The sequence below is a fragment of the Trachypithecus francoisi genome, unplaced genomic scaffold, assembly GCF_009764315.1.
Source record: "Trachypithecus francoisi isolate TF-2019V2 unplaced genomic scaffold, Tfra_2.0 Lachesis_group5, whole genome shotgun sequence".
Taxonomy (NCBI): Eukaryota; Metazoa; Chordata; class Mammalia; order Primates; family Cercopithecidae; genus Trachypithecus; species Trachypithecus francoisi.
In genome coordinates, this window is record NW_022681470.1 from 21,536,574 (window position 1) to 21,551,855 (window position 15,282).

The 15,282-nt window shown below is 42.8% G+C and overlaps 1 pseudogene; it reads right to left on the bottom strand.

Moving 5' to 3' along the window:
* Positions 1–7,192: 7,192 nt before the first annotated feature.
* LOC117075634 lies at positions 7,193–8,014 on the bottom strand (annotated as a pseudogene).
* Between the last annotated feature and the right edge of the window lie 7,268 nt (positions 8,015–15,282).

Below are 15,282 nucleotides of genomic sequence, written 5' to 3' on the forward strand. Positions count from 1 at the left end.
CAAAATAACTTTTAAGACAGTAAATTATTTCCAATCTAGAATTCTATACTCAACCAAACTGTCAATCAAGTATGAGGGTAATAATCGAGAATAAATACATAGATACATAAGATAGCCAAAAATTTCCTTCCCATGTACTCTATCAATATTAGGGACTAAGCTAAGAAACAGGAAAATTTGGGATCCAGGAAACTGGGGATCCTATCCAAGGGAGTTAGTGTTCAGGATATGGTAAGGCGGAGTTTCAGGATGTCAGCTGGAAGCCACAGTACAGATGACAGCAGAAGTATGGAGAGTTCAAAGAAAGATATTTTCTTTTCTTTCTTTTTTTTTTTTTTTTGAGACAGAGTCTTGCTGTGTCTCCCAGACTGGAATGCAGTGGTGCAATCTCGACTCACTGCAAGCTCCACCTCCTAGGTTCACGCCATTCTCCTGCCTCAGCCTCCCAAGTATCTGGGACTACAGGTGCCCGCCACCACACCCAGCTACTTTTTTGTATTTTTAGTAGAGACGGAGTTTCACCGTGTTAGCCAGGATGGTCTCGATCTCCTGACCTCGTGATCCACCTGCCTCAGCCTCCCAAAGTGCTGGGATTACAGGCATGAGCCACCATGCCCAGCCGAAAGATATTTTCAATAAGCAATTAGAACTAATGGATTACACGATGCATTTGATCCTGTGGAATGGCATTTAGAGTTCTGTAAGGTTCGAAAACATTAGTGATAGGTACAAAGAAAAAAAAATTTTTAAAGGACAACTACTAATTGCAGTTTTTTTTAACTACAGAGAAATGCAAACATACTATTAGATCACACAACTTAGCTATAAGAAATATTTACATTGTAAGGCCAGGTGCGGTGGCTCACTCCTGTAATCCCAGCTCTTTGGGAGGCTGAGGTGGGAGGATCGCCTGAGCTCAGGAGTTTGAGGACAGCCTGGGTAAAATGGCAAAACCCCATCTCTACAAAAAATACAAAAATTAGCTGGGTGTGGTGGCGCACACCTGTAGTCTCAGCTACTTGGGAGACTGAGGTGGCACAATTGCTTGAGCCCAGGAGGTAGAGGTTGCACTGAGCCGAGACTGCATCACTGCACTCCAGCCTGGTGACAGTTGAGACCCTGTCTCAAAAATTAAAAAAAAAAAAAAAAAAAAGAAAACAAAAGAGAAAGAAGAGAAGAGAAGAGGAAAAGAAAAGAAAAGAAATAAAGTAAGGACTGAGTCCTGATTAAAACAGAAAATATGATAGAGCTGTATTGGAAGGTTGGGGAGGATGATCTGTAGGGGTAATGTAAGACAGCTAACTCTTAAACTTGGATGGTAGGAAATTAATACAATGTTTTAACTGAAAAAGAAATAGCAACTTAAGCGTAAGTGTGCTATTTAAATATAGGAGCCCATTAAAAAAAATACATAAAAGTATCTAGCATTGCAGGTTATTGTTGCCTCTGGGAAGTGGGATTCCAGTGAAAGGGACAAAGGGAGGACTAATGCTCTTGGTTAAATGTATTAAAGTAGAACCAGACATCTTAAATTATGTAAATGTTACTTTGATTTAAAAATAAAAATAAAAATTAGGCCGGGTTCTGTGGCTCATGCCTGTAATCCCAGCACTTTGGGAAGCCAAGGCCAGTGGATTGCTTGAGCCCAGGAGACGGAGAGCAGCCTGGACAACATGGCAAAACCCCATCTCTACCAAAAATACAAAAGAATTAGCCTGTTGGCATGGTGGGTTGCACCTGTACCCCCAGCTATTTAAGGGCTACAGCGGGAGAATCACTTAAGCCCAGGGAGGTGGAGACTTCAGTGAGCTGTGATTGAGATACTGCACTCCAGCCTGGTGACAGAGTGAGACGCTGTCTCAGAAAAACAATAAAAATAAATGTAAAAATTGCAACCAATTGGCCGGACACAGTGGCTCACACCTATAATCCCAGCACTTTGGGAGGCCGAGGCGGGCGAATCATCTGAGGTCAGGAGTTCGAGACCAGCCCAGCTAACATGGTGAAACCCCATTTCTACAAAAAATACAAAAAAATTAGCCGGGCAAGGTGGCGTGCACCTGTAGTCCCAACTACTTGGGAGGCTGAGGCAAGAGAATTGCTTGAACCCGGGAGGCAGAGGTTGCAGTGAGCCAAGATCGCACCATTGCACTCCAACTTGGGCAACAGGAGCAAAACTCTGTCTCAAAAAAAAAAGCAACCAATTTAAGACATAATGCACCAATAGCAAGGAGTCTTTCCATAAATTTGTTATCATTCCAAATATATGCTTTAGTTCCAAGGCAATAATTACCTTGCCAATCTTTGGGTGGCAATCAGACTTTTCAGCAGTATATATTTCAGTGAACCCTAGAAATATACTAATGTTCATAACCTTTAACAAGTCATAGTGAGATAGGCATGGGACTCAACTCCAGAAACAGGCCTAGGACATCCGACCAAATTGAGAACTTGCTAAAACAGGGATAAGGCAGAAGCAGCTTTCCGTAAGACACGTGCACCAGTGCACTACCTCAGTTTACCATTGCCATGGCAACACCTGGAAGTTACCACCCCTTTCCATAGCAACGACCTGATAACCCAGAAGTTACCACACTTTTCTAGAAATTTCTGTATAAATCACCTCTTAATTTGCATGTAATTACAAATAGGTATAAATATGAGTGCAACACTGCCTCTGAGCTGCTCCTCTGGGCACACTGCCTATGGGGTAGCCCTGCTCCAAAAGGAGCAGTAGCTCTGCTGCTGCTATACACTGCAATTGTGTCTATTAGGCCTCATATTTTCTGATTTATTTGATATTAGACTGAATATTATAGTTTTCTTTGAAAAAAATGGAGTTTTTCATCCACAGAATCTTATTAATACGTATAGTTACTAGAAACTTTCACTTTCAATCGCCCAACCACCGCACCCCTTCCTGAGTCTATCAGTATGTATTTATGTGCCTTTTTCTTTTCTTTTTTTTTTTTTTTTTGAGACGGAGTCTCGCTCTGTCGCCCAGGCTGGAGTGCAGTGGCGCGATCTCGGCTCACTGTAAGCTCCGCCTCCCGGGTTCACGCCATTCTCCTGCCTCAGCCTCCTGAGTAGCTGGGACTACAGGTGCCCGCCACCGCACCCAGCTAATTTTTTTTTTTTGTATTTTTAGTAGAGACGGGGTTTCACCGTGTTAGCCAGAATGGTCTCGATCTCCTGACCTTGTAATCTGCCCGCCCTGGCCTCCCAAAGTACTGGGATTACAGGCGTGAGCCACCGGGCATGGCTTCTTCTTTTTTTTTTTTTTAAAGAGTCAGGGTCTCTGTCTTGACCCAGGCTAGGGTACAGTGGCACACCATAGCTCACTGTAACCTTGAACTCCTAGGCTCAAGCAGTTCTCCCACCTCAGCCTCTGCAGTAGCTAGGACTACAGGCTTGTGCCACCATTCCTAATTGTTCTTATTTTTGTAGATATGAGGTCTCGCTATGTTGCCTAGGTTGGTTTCGAATTCCTGACCTCAAACAATCCTCGCACCTCAGCCTCCCAAGGTTTCACTTAGTACTTACTTTTTAAAACCTGCCTTGAGAATGTATTACCCACTTATTCTGGGTCCTAGGCATTACTTAATTATTGATCATAACTCTCCAAGGTTGATATTATATTTATTTAGTTTAGTTTTGTTTTTTTGAGATGGAGTCTTGCTCTATTGCCCAGGCTGGAATGCAATGGCGTGATCTCGGCTCACTGCAACCTCCGCCTCCCGGGTTCAAGTAATTCTCCTGCCTCAGCCTCCCAAGTAGCTGGGATTACAGGCACCCACCACCACACGTGGCTAATTTTTCTATTTTTAGTAGAGATGGGGTTTCACCATGTTGGTCAGGCTGGTCTGGAACTCCTGACCTCAAATGATCTGCCCACCTCGGCCTCCCAAAGTGCCAGGATTACAGGCGTGACCCACTGCACCCAGGCTATATTTATTTTATAGAAGAGAAAATGGAGGCTCTGGAGTTTAGTACATTGAATTGTGTCCCCAAAAAAGATATGCTGGAGTCCTTACCTTCAGTACCTGTGAATGTTTTTGTAAGTCTAAACATGCTCAAATGCAGTCATACTGGATTAGGGTAGGCCCTAAATTCAATGACTCATGTCCTAAACCCAGTGACTGGAGAGGGAGATTTGGAGACACAGAGATCCAGAGTAAAGATGCCTGTGTCAAAATGAAGGCAGAAATTGGAATGATATACCTATTACCAAGGTATGCCAAGGATTGCCAACAGCTTCCAGAAGCTATGGAGAGTCAAAGAAAGTTCTTCACAAGCTTTCAGAGGGAGTGTTGTCTTGCTGAAAACTTGAATAAGTTGCTATTTTGAGCAATTCAGTTTGTGATAATTTGTTATGGCAGCCCTTGGAAACTAATACTAGGGGTTGAATAATTATCTCTATTATCACACAATTAAATAGTATCAAGGCCCAGATTAAAACGTTTTCTTAGAGTTGAGCATTAGGTCAGCGTCAGTTTTGCCCAGATATAGTGAGTTGAACAAGTAATGAAAGGTCCAACTGCTCTAGACTCTTCAATTGTTCTACAAATATCTTAAGTACTGCTACAGTCTGAAGATACAAAGAAGGCTATGATACAGTCTCTGCTTCCAATTGAGACCACCATTGCAAAGTTATAACTGAGAAATTTTACAGTGAAAGAGATCTGACCTAACCAACTCCATCTTGCTTCTAACCTCCAAGCTGTCCTTGTTCCTCCCAGCATGTGGGCTGAACTAACTTTGGGAGGAATTTAGTTTATAGTTTATAGTTTGAAACAAAGACAGCTCTTTCCCAAAACAAACCCCTTCCTGCCTGGGGTATAGACTGCCTTTGCCAGACTAACTAATTAGCCCAAGATTAGAAATTACCATTTGGGAGTCATGCAGCTGGAGGCTACGAGATTCTGACCCTCCCCAAATTGTTCCTGGAGATAATGTAACTGTAGTAAAGCCTAAAATCAGTGCTTGAGGTATTTTGCAGACCCTGTACTTCATGGATCAGCTGGCACTACCCAGATGGATAAACTGTCTCATCTGATCTTGTGGCCTCCACCCAGAAAGTAACTCTGAGCAAGAGGACAGCTGTGATGTCATCTGTGATCCAACCAATCAGCACTCCTGACTCATTGGCCCCCTCCCCACCAAATTATTCTTTTTTTTTTTTTTTTGAGACGGAGTCTCGCTCTGTCGCCCAGGCTGGAGTGCAGTGACCAGATCTTGGCTCACTGCAAGCTCCGCCTCCCGGGTTTACGCCATTCTCCTGCCTCAGCCTCCCCAGTAGCTGGGACCACAGGCGCCCGCCACCTCCCCCGGCTAGTTTTTTTGTATTTTTTAGTAGAGACGGGGTTTCACTGGGTTAGCCAGGATGGTCTCGATCTCCTGACCTCGTGATCCGCCCGTCTTGGCCTCCCAAAGTGCTGGGATTACAGGCTTGAGCCACCACGCCCGGCCCAAATTATTCTTAAAAATTCCCATCCCCTGAATTCTTGATGAGATTGATTTGATTAATAATGAAATTCCGGGCTCCTGCAAAGCCAGCTCTGTGGGAATAACTCTTTATTGCAATTCCCCTATCTTGGTAAATCTGCTCTGTCTAGGCAGAAAGCAAGGTGAACCTACTGGGTGGTTACACAAGGAGCTCACAATATTTTATGCTGTTCCTGAATAGCAGCACAAGGAAATGTTGTTTCCTACTCTGTCTGCCTTGATATCACCACCATGCTATTTTTCTTAGGTATAGATATCTAGTTTAGTTTCCCTTTCTTTTTCAGCAGTTTACAATAATTATTCCTGTCTTTTGGCTTAAAATGTTTCTATTAAAAAGATAGCTTTGGCTGGGCACAGTGACTCATGCCTGTAATCCCAGCACTTTGGGCGGCTGAGGTAGGAAGATCAACTGAGGTCGGGAGTTCGAGACCAGCCTGATCAATATGGTGAAACCGCAACTCTACTAAAATTACAAAAATTAGCCAGGCATGGTGGCGGGCACCTGTAGTCCCAGCTACTCAGGAGGCTGAGGCAGAAAAATCATTGAATCCGGGAGGCAGAAGTTGCAGTGAGCTAAGATCGTGCCACTGCACTCCAGCCTGGGTGACAATGCAAGACTTGGTCTAAATAAATAAATAAATAAAATAAAAAGATAGCTGTTAATCTTATTGTTGAAAGTAATGTATGAATTTCTTCTGACCATTTTTGAGATTTTTTTTCCATTGTTTTTCAGCAGTTATACCATCACCTACCTAGGTGTGGTTTTAATTCATCCTGATATAAGTTCATAGATATTCTTGGATTTTTGGCTTGATGCCTTTCATCAGCTTTGGAAAATTTTCTGTCAATTTCTTTTCACGTAGCAGTTTTTCCCCTAATTTCTCTCTCCTCCCCTTCAGGACTTCTATTACAAGTATATTAAATCTTGCTATCGTGTTCTATTTATTTTGTAGGGTCTTTCGTTTCCACCTCTTTTCTCTCTGCTTCAGTCTCTACTGACCTTTCTTCTGGTCTTCTGGCTTACTAGTGCCCTCTTTAGCGCTTTCGTTTTCCTAGTAAACTTTAAAAAAAAAAAAAAAGAAGAAGAAGCAGGGTCTCACTTTGGTGCCCAGGCTGGAGTTGTGATCATAGCTCACTGCAATCTTGAACTCCTGGGGTCAAACAATCCTACCGCCTCATCCTCCTGAGTAGCTAAGACCACAGATGAGTGCCACTGTGCTCAGCCTTTTTGTTTGTTTGTTTGTTTGGAGAGACAGGAGGTTACTATATTGCCCAGGCTGGTGTCAAACTCCTAGCCTCAAGCAATGCTCTGGCCTTTGCCTCCCAAAGCACTAGGATTACAAGTATAAGCCACCATGCCCAGCCACACTCTTTTTTTTTTTTTTTTTTGAGGCAAGGTCTCACTCTGTCACCCAGGTTATGGTGCAGTGGCATGATCATGGCTCACTGCAGCCTCAACTTCCCAGACTCCAGTGATCTTCCCACCTCAGCTTCTGGAGTAGCTGGGACCACAGGTGCGCACCACCACACCTAGCTTATTTGGGGTAGAGATGGGGTTTCACCATGTTACCCAGGCTGATCTTGAACTCCTGGGCTCAAGCAATCTACCCACCTCAGCCTCACAAAGTGCTGGGATAACAGGCGTGAGCCACCATGCCTGGCCCACCTTTTTTTTTGTTTTGCTTTGTTTTTTTTTTTTCAATTTGAGAGCAGGTACTGTTTATTAACTGACCAGCTTAGAAAAATAATCATGCTAGACACCTTAGTTCATTCTTCTAATAAGCCTGTTGATCTGGTTCTCCCTGTTGCCAGCATCTCCACCTTCTACAAAATGGGTGGTCTTTTTCTTCATTCCACCTCATGGAGAAGATAATTTGAAGGGCCACAGGAAGTTATTTGCCTCTTTGAAGCATTATCCAACAGTATAGATCTCATGAGTCAGATCCTCCATGCAGATGATACCATATTTACCAAGAGATCGAGCAATCAAAGCGTTATCTGTCAAAGCAATTCACTTCTTATTGATTTTGCCATAGCCACGCTTGTAAATTAGCTCATTTACTGCCTTCAGATTGGGGTACCCCCATGCAATATATGGCTCTACAATCCTCAGCACATTAATCGAAGCCTTGTTGAGCTTCACAAAGATTCCCTTGAAGATTTAACGAAGGCAAAGAAGCTGCAATACCTTTCGGACCTTTGGGCTCACACCATAGATACCTCTGATTCTGATGACAAACGTCAGTTTGGGTTCGGCAGGTACATAGAAGTTGCCAGCTTTTCTTGTCATTCTCGCCATTCGAATTTCAGTTCTGTACATCTGCCTATATTCCTTGTGATAGTGCTTCGCTTTTTCATGGATAAGCTTCCTCCTTGCCTTTCGAAGCATCTTTTGGGTAAACTTCTTTCTCAGGCGCTTGATCTTCAGCTCTGTGAAATTCCTTGGCTTTTTCTTAAGGGCTTCTGGCACAGCAGGAACCTTCTTCTTCTTCTCTTCTACACCCTCCATGGTTCCGACCAGAAAAAGAGCTGCTTTGTTTTTTAATTGACCCCATATACATTTTTGTTTTCTCCTTGTAGTTTTTTCTCCAGGGTACCTTTTACAATCTAACATGCTATTTACGAATTTGTTTACGTTTGTTTATTATTACTAGAATGTGTGCTCCAGGATGGTCAATGTTGTCTGTTTTGTTTAAAGCTGTATCTCTAATGCCTATGATAGCCTGGTACATAATGTGCAAATAAATGTTTGTTGAATGAATTTTTTTTGGGGGGGGGGTTGGATTTTTTGGAGATAGAGTCTCTACCTCTGTCGTCCAGGCTGGAGTGCAGTGGCATGATCTCAGCTCACTGCAACCTCTGCATACTGGGCTCAAGTGATTCCCCTGCCTCAGCCTCCCAAATAGCTGGGACTACAGGCGCCAACCACCATGCCCAGCTAATTTTTTGCATTTTTAGTAGAGACAGGGTTTCACCATGTTAGCCAGGCTAGTCTCAAACTCCTGACCTCAAGTTATCCACCTACCTCGGCCTCCCAAAGTGCTGGGATTACAGGTGTAAGCCACCACGCACAGCCATGAATATTGTTAATTAAAGAAATGCAAATTAAAATGATACATTTCTCGTGGGAATGCAAAATGATACTGATATGAATGGGGAACAGTAGCTAGGGCTTCTCCTGAGGTAAATCTAAGGGTCCTCAGAAGAACAGCGTGTTCATGCGTGGTTCAGTTTGCAGCACCATTTGGAGTTTGATTGCTTTCCATTACTTATCTTTTGTGATTTTCAGTTTAAGGTCTCCTATTTCTTCGCACTGATATTCAAGTCGTTCCTCTGGCTGTCAGGGGTTGCTCCCTCAGCTTTCTAGGCTTTGACTGGAGTGTGATGTATCCAAGAGCCTATTCCTGTAACACTCTGACAAAGGCTCTACCTCAGATTCCCAACCAACGCACCAAATTGATAACGGCTCTGATGAGTGGAGGAACACCTGGTTCTTCGTCTAGAGTCAAATTAGAATAAACGACACAAACACACATGGAGTAGTTTTCAGGAGCAAAGAGTTGAATGGGAAAGAAAGAAAGAAGAAGCTCCCCTGTCCAGAGACAGAGGGAGGGGGCTCCATAGAAGCTCCCCTGTACAGAGATGGGGGCGGGGGGGCGGTTCCAAAGCTGAAAAACAGAACCCTCCACTTTCTTAATTTTAGTTATTACATTGTTCAATTCCAGAATATCTTTTTGTTTATTTTATTATAGATTATAATTCTCTGCTGAAATTCTCCATATTTTTTCTATTTTTCTGGAACATAAACATGACAGTTGAAGTCCACATGTAATAATTCCAATAGCTGGGCCTTTTCCATGTGGGTCTGACAGTACTATTTTTTCTTTCTTTTTTTGTTTTGTTTTGTTTATTTCACATGTTTACTCATATGTGTACTAATTTTTTGATAATAATGAATATTGAATGTGGAAAATTCTAGAGATAATTTAAGATCCAGGTTGATGTTATCTCCTAGATATCACTACCAGGGTTTGTTATCAGTGTTATCACTTCTGAGAGACAGATAAGCAGAATCAGGTAAATTTTTTTTTTTTTTTTTTGAGATGCATCTCGCTCTGTTGCCCAGGCTGGAGTACAGCGGCCCGATCTTCACTCACTGCAGCTTCCACCTCCCGGATTCAAGCGATTCTCCTGTCTCAGCCTCCTGAGTAGCTGGGATTATGCGCCACCACGGCTGGCTAATTTTTGTATATTTAGTAGAGATGGGGTTTCACCATGTTGGCCAGGCTGGTCTCGAACTCCTGACCTCAAGTGATCCACCTGCCTCAGCCTCCCAAAGTGCTGGGATTACAGGCGTGAGCCATCACTCCCGGCCAGATCAGGTCGATTTAATCCAGTCTAGAATTTTGCTAATTAGAATCTGGATTTTAGGGTTTATGAGGCTTATTTCATTTTTTGGTTCATCTCTATTCTTAATGCAGCAGCGGTGAATGTAAGAAACTCTCCTGGCCAGGCACGGTGGCTCGTACCTGTAATCTCAGCACTTTGGGAGGCCAACGCGGGTGGATCACAAGGTCAGGAGATGGAGACCATTCTGGCCAACAGGGTGAAACCCCGTCTCTGCTAAAAATACAAAAATGTGGTGCCGCGTGCCTGTAATCCCAGCTACTCACGAGACTGAGGCAGGAGAATTGCTTGAACCCCGGAGGCAGAGGTTGCAGTGAGCCAAGATGGCGCCACTGCACTCCAGCCTGGGCAATAGAGCGAGACTCCGTCTCAAAAAAAAAAAAAAAAAAAAAAGGAAAGAAATCCTCCTTCTTAGCGGCCCTTCAATATAATGTTTATCTACCTGACTTTGTGACTCTTGACAGCCACTTAAAAATCAGCAAATGACTCAGAGAAAAACAGACTGAAAGTGAGGCTTACCTCTCTGAACTCCCCTTCTCTCCTGGACCTTAGGGCCATAGGTCTTCACTGACTTTGTAATTCTCAAATACCTTCAAAAATATGTATTTTTAAATTTAACCCTTTCTAGTTGTTATTGTCAGTAACAATTGACTGACACGAGCTGGTCTGCCATAACCAGAGGTGGAAATCTAGAGCTGCTTTTTCTTTGTGTCCTTGGAGAATTGAGCTTGACGGGACTTTTTTTTTTTTTTTTTTGGAGACAGAGCCTCACTCTGTTGCCCAGGCTGGAGTGCAGTGGTGCAATCTTGGCTCACTGCAACCCCCGCCCCACTCCACCCCTCTACCTGCCATGTTTCAAGCGATTCTGCAGCCTCAGCCTCTGGAGTAGCTGGGATTACAGGCACCTGCCACCACACCCGGCTAATTTTTGTGTTTTTAGTAGAGATGAGGGTTTCACCATCTTGACCAGGCTGGTCCTGAACTCCTGACCTCATGATCCACCAGCCTCAGCCTCCCAAAGTGCTGGGATTACAGGTGTCAGTCACCACACTCGGCCAGATGGGTCTTGCTTTATAGTAAAAAGGACAAACGAATTTCAGTTCTTCTGTTCATAAAAAAGCCTCCATTATAGAGCATGAGCTTTCATGTATTGGCACAGGATAAAGAAAGATAAGTTTTGTATGGGAGGCAGTAAGGTGTTATATGTTTATGTGTTGCAGTTCTCATCTATATTTCACTCCCAGTTTGTCCAGACAAGAATAACTAAATCTAGGAAAAATCATGAAGTCATATTCTCTCACTATTTTTTGATCTATTTGATAAGTACTGTCTTGCTGTCAGCTACATCATAATTTGGGGAAGTGTCAGATAAAATAATTCTTTAATCCCAACTAATGTAGGTACTTGATATTGATTTACAAAAGATGGTTGCTATGAATTTATGTATTTGCTATTGACTTTACAAAACGTGATGTAATGAAGAGAAACATAAAACTTTCCATCATTTTATCATCATTATTTAGTCTATTAAATTATTTTATGCTGCCTTAAAATTTGTTGAAATCCAAAGTGCTAATTCGAGAATGTAGAATTCATCGATTATTCTCATTTTTGTTTTTGCTTTTTGAGACAGTCTTGCTCTGACACCCAGGCTGGAGTGCAGTGGCTCAGTCTTGGCTCACTGCAACCTCTGTCTTCCAGGTTCAAACGATTCTCCTGCCTCAGCCTCCCAGGTAGCTGGGATTACAGGCGTTCACCACCATGCCTAGCTAATTTTTGTATTTTTAATAGAGACGGGGTTTCACCATGTTGGCTAGGCTGGTATTGAACTCTTGGCCTCAGGCAATCCACCTGCCTCGGCCTCCCAAAGTGCTGGGATTATAGGCGTGAGCCACGGCGCCCGGTAATTATTCTTTACTTTTACCTATATATAAATTCAAAGTAACGAAAAGATTTCAGTCAATTGGTTCTATAATTGAGCTCTACTAATTTTTTATTTTAAAATATTTTGATACAGCAGTTTACAAAAGCTGCATAGAATGTTGGAGCTAGAATGGATCTTAGATGTCTCTGTAGCCCTGCCCTTTTCTGAAGCATGAACCCCTTCCACCAAAAATATTCTGAAAATACTTCACTTTGTATGAGAAGATACAGACTCGACTTAATGTTAATTACAGGCAATAAGTTTTCTTTTAAAAAAAAAAAAAGAAAGAAAGAAAGAAAGAAAGAAAGAAAGAAAAATGGCCAGGTGTGGTGGCTCACACCTGTAATCCCAGCACTTTGGGAGGCTGAGGCAGGAGGATCACGACGTCAGGAGTTCAAGACCAGACTGACCAACATGGTGAAACCCCATCTGTACTAAAAATACAAAAATTAGCTGGGCTTGATGGAATGCACCTGTAGTCCCAGCTACTTGGGAGGCTGAGGCAGGAGAATCGCTTAAATCCGGGAGGCAGAGGTTGCAGTGAGCTGAGATAGTGCCACTGCACTCCAGCCTGGTGACAGAGTGAGACTCTGTCTCAAAAAAAAATTTTTTTAATAAATAAATAATAAAAAGAAAAAAATCTGTAGTAGGAATTCTCTCCTCTTCTTTCCTCTTTCTTCGATGTACTCAGATGTTTCCATGTGCCAGCCAACCAGTCCCTGAAGCTCCTCTCAAGGTATTCACTGTCCACGGGCAGATATCCATAAACAAGGAGTTATATGAACAGTCTGCAGAGGGACCAAAATAATTAGCAATTCATTTGCCTGGAATAGTCAGAAAGGAATTTGAGCTGGATTTAGCCAATGAGAGGAGACAGAAAAATATTTGGGCCACTTGCATATGGGTCTGATACTACTGACTGTATTTTTGGTATAGCACATACAAATTCATAGACTTATGCAAGTGCATGGCACACATGGGAAGCAGAAGTTCGTGTAGAAGTAGTAATAAGAAATAAGGCTGGAGACCAGCCTGAGGACAGATTTCCGAAGTCCTACAATGGCATGCAAACAAACACAAAGCTTCCAGGTATCCTAGAACAAGAGAGCGACAAGAAAAGTGTTGGGTTTCAGAAATACAATTTTGTCAGTATTTTAGATTGAAGTTGAGGATGTGGGCATACTGGGGACTGGGAAATTGATATGGTTATCCAGATGAGAGACGATGAGACACCAAGATTTCTTGAGCAGTGATTTATAATTGTCTTTATACGTCTGTCTTCCTCATCCACATATGCCTCTGAGTTAAAGAGGTACTCTCAAGAGGATTTGGTGGTCAAGTGGCTGTGGGTTGAGGGAGAAGAAAACATATTTTGACTAAGCTGAATGATTAGGTAGTAATGACCTTAATTTAGATAATAGATAAGGAAGTTTGTAGGCTTTGGTGATGCATAATATTTAAAATCAAACAAAACAAAAAAGATAAGAAAGAAGTGCAAGAGGAGAATGATGAATTTAGTCAGTTTCCAGCTGACTTTTCAGCGTGATATTCAGAGAAAAGTTTTGATAAGGTAGACATCTATAGAATGGCTTACCAATCCTTCCTTTTTCTTGACATCTCTTTACCCCATCCACATAGCTACTGCAAGATTTTCCTTCCTTTTACATGATTCTCATCTCCTGCCCAGAGCTGATGAACCAGGGAGAGGTGACATACTCTTTATTTTTTTATTTATTTTTATTTTTGAGACGGAGTCTCGCTCTGTCGCCCGGGCTGGAGTGCTGTGGCCGGATCTCAGTTCGCTGCAAGCTCCGCCTCCCAGGTTTACGCCATTCTCCTGCCTCAGCTTCCCGAGTAGCTGGGACTACAGGCGCCCGCCACCTCGCCCGGCTAAACAGGGTGGAGTGCCATGGTACAATCGTGACTCACTGCAGCCTCAACCTCCTAGGCTCAGATGATCCTCCCACCTCATCCTTCTGAGTAGCTGGAACCACAGGCATGTGCCATCATGCCCAGCTAATTTTTGTATTTCTAGTAGAGATTGAGATCTTGCTATGTTGCACAGACTGGTCCTGAACTCGCGTGCCCAAACAATCCTCTTGCCCCAACTTCCCAAAGTGGGATTACAGGTGTGAGCAGCCATGCCTGGCAGCAACATACTCTTAATGATAGCTTGTTTCGGGGCAGGAAAATGAATTCTTTATTTTTTCTTTGAGTCACTTGTATTGCTAATATCAATTTGTACTCTTGTGATCAACTTCAGTTGCCGTGTTGGTTAAAATAGTGTTTGGGTACATGTATTAGTAGAACAATCACAGTTTTTTCAGAAAATAGATAATTATTGTTCTTATATAATAAGTCCAGAGGTGGGTGGTCAAGGACTGATACGGTTTTACACATTGTTTGGAAATCCATATAGTTTTTCTTGAAATGAAGGATCCAAGCCATTTTTAGTTTCGTCTTCTTCCATCCCTAATGGCACCTTTAATTCTTCTGATCTGAAGATGACTATTTTATTTTCAGATATCACATTTATGCCCCAGGCAGCAATACGAAAGAGAAGGGCAAAAGGCATGAACATGTGGAGTCTGTCCATTTTTACCACTTAAAAAAAAGAAAAAATAGCTTTCCCAGAAGTTCAGCCCAAGAAACTGCTTCTCAGATTGCATTGCCCAGAACTAAGACACATGATCACACCTAAATGCAAGGAAGCCCGGGAAATTAAGTTAGTTCTCTGGGTACATTGCTGTTAAACTAAATTGCGATTTGTAAGGAAGAATGTATGTTAGGGGTATACAACTAGTTGGGCCTGCCAGCCACACATTTTCCTTTTAAATGTAGAAAGTGGAATGCTTTCTTACTGGCTACAGTTTCTATTGATCTTTTTCATATACAAGTACTAAAGATGGAGGAAAAGAAGGCTGGAGAGTCCTAAGGGAGGAGAGTCACCTGGAAACAAGAGGTTAACTTGTTTTCTCCAGCCACAGTGCCTTTCGAACGTCTCCTCTCCCGACTCCTTCAACTTTTCACTTCCACAGGGGAAAAGAAGTGTTCAGGGCTCCAAAATTATAGTAATTCAGAGAAGCTGGACTGGAGGGAAGCACAGCAGCCTGGCTAATATCACTGGGGCAAACCGAAGTAGGCTGAATTTCACATATTGACTGACTAGAGAAGGGGGGAAGGACACTTGGGGTAAGCAAGGGCAATCAGAATGCCACAGGTCAAGGGTCCATTCTGATTGTGAATTTCAAAAAATGTTACCAATTCTTTTTTTTTTTTTTTTTTGAGATGGAGCCTTGCTCTGTCACCCAGGCTGGAATGCAGTGGCGGGATCTTGGCTCACTGCATCCTCCGTCTCCCGGGTTCAAGCAATTCTCCAGACTCAGCCTCCCGAGTAGCTGGGATTACAGGTGCCTTCCACTACCCCTGACTACTTTTTGTATTTT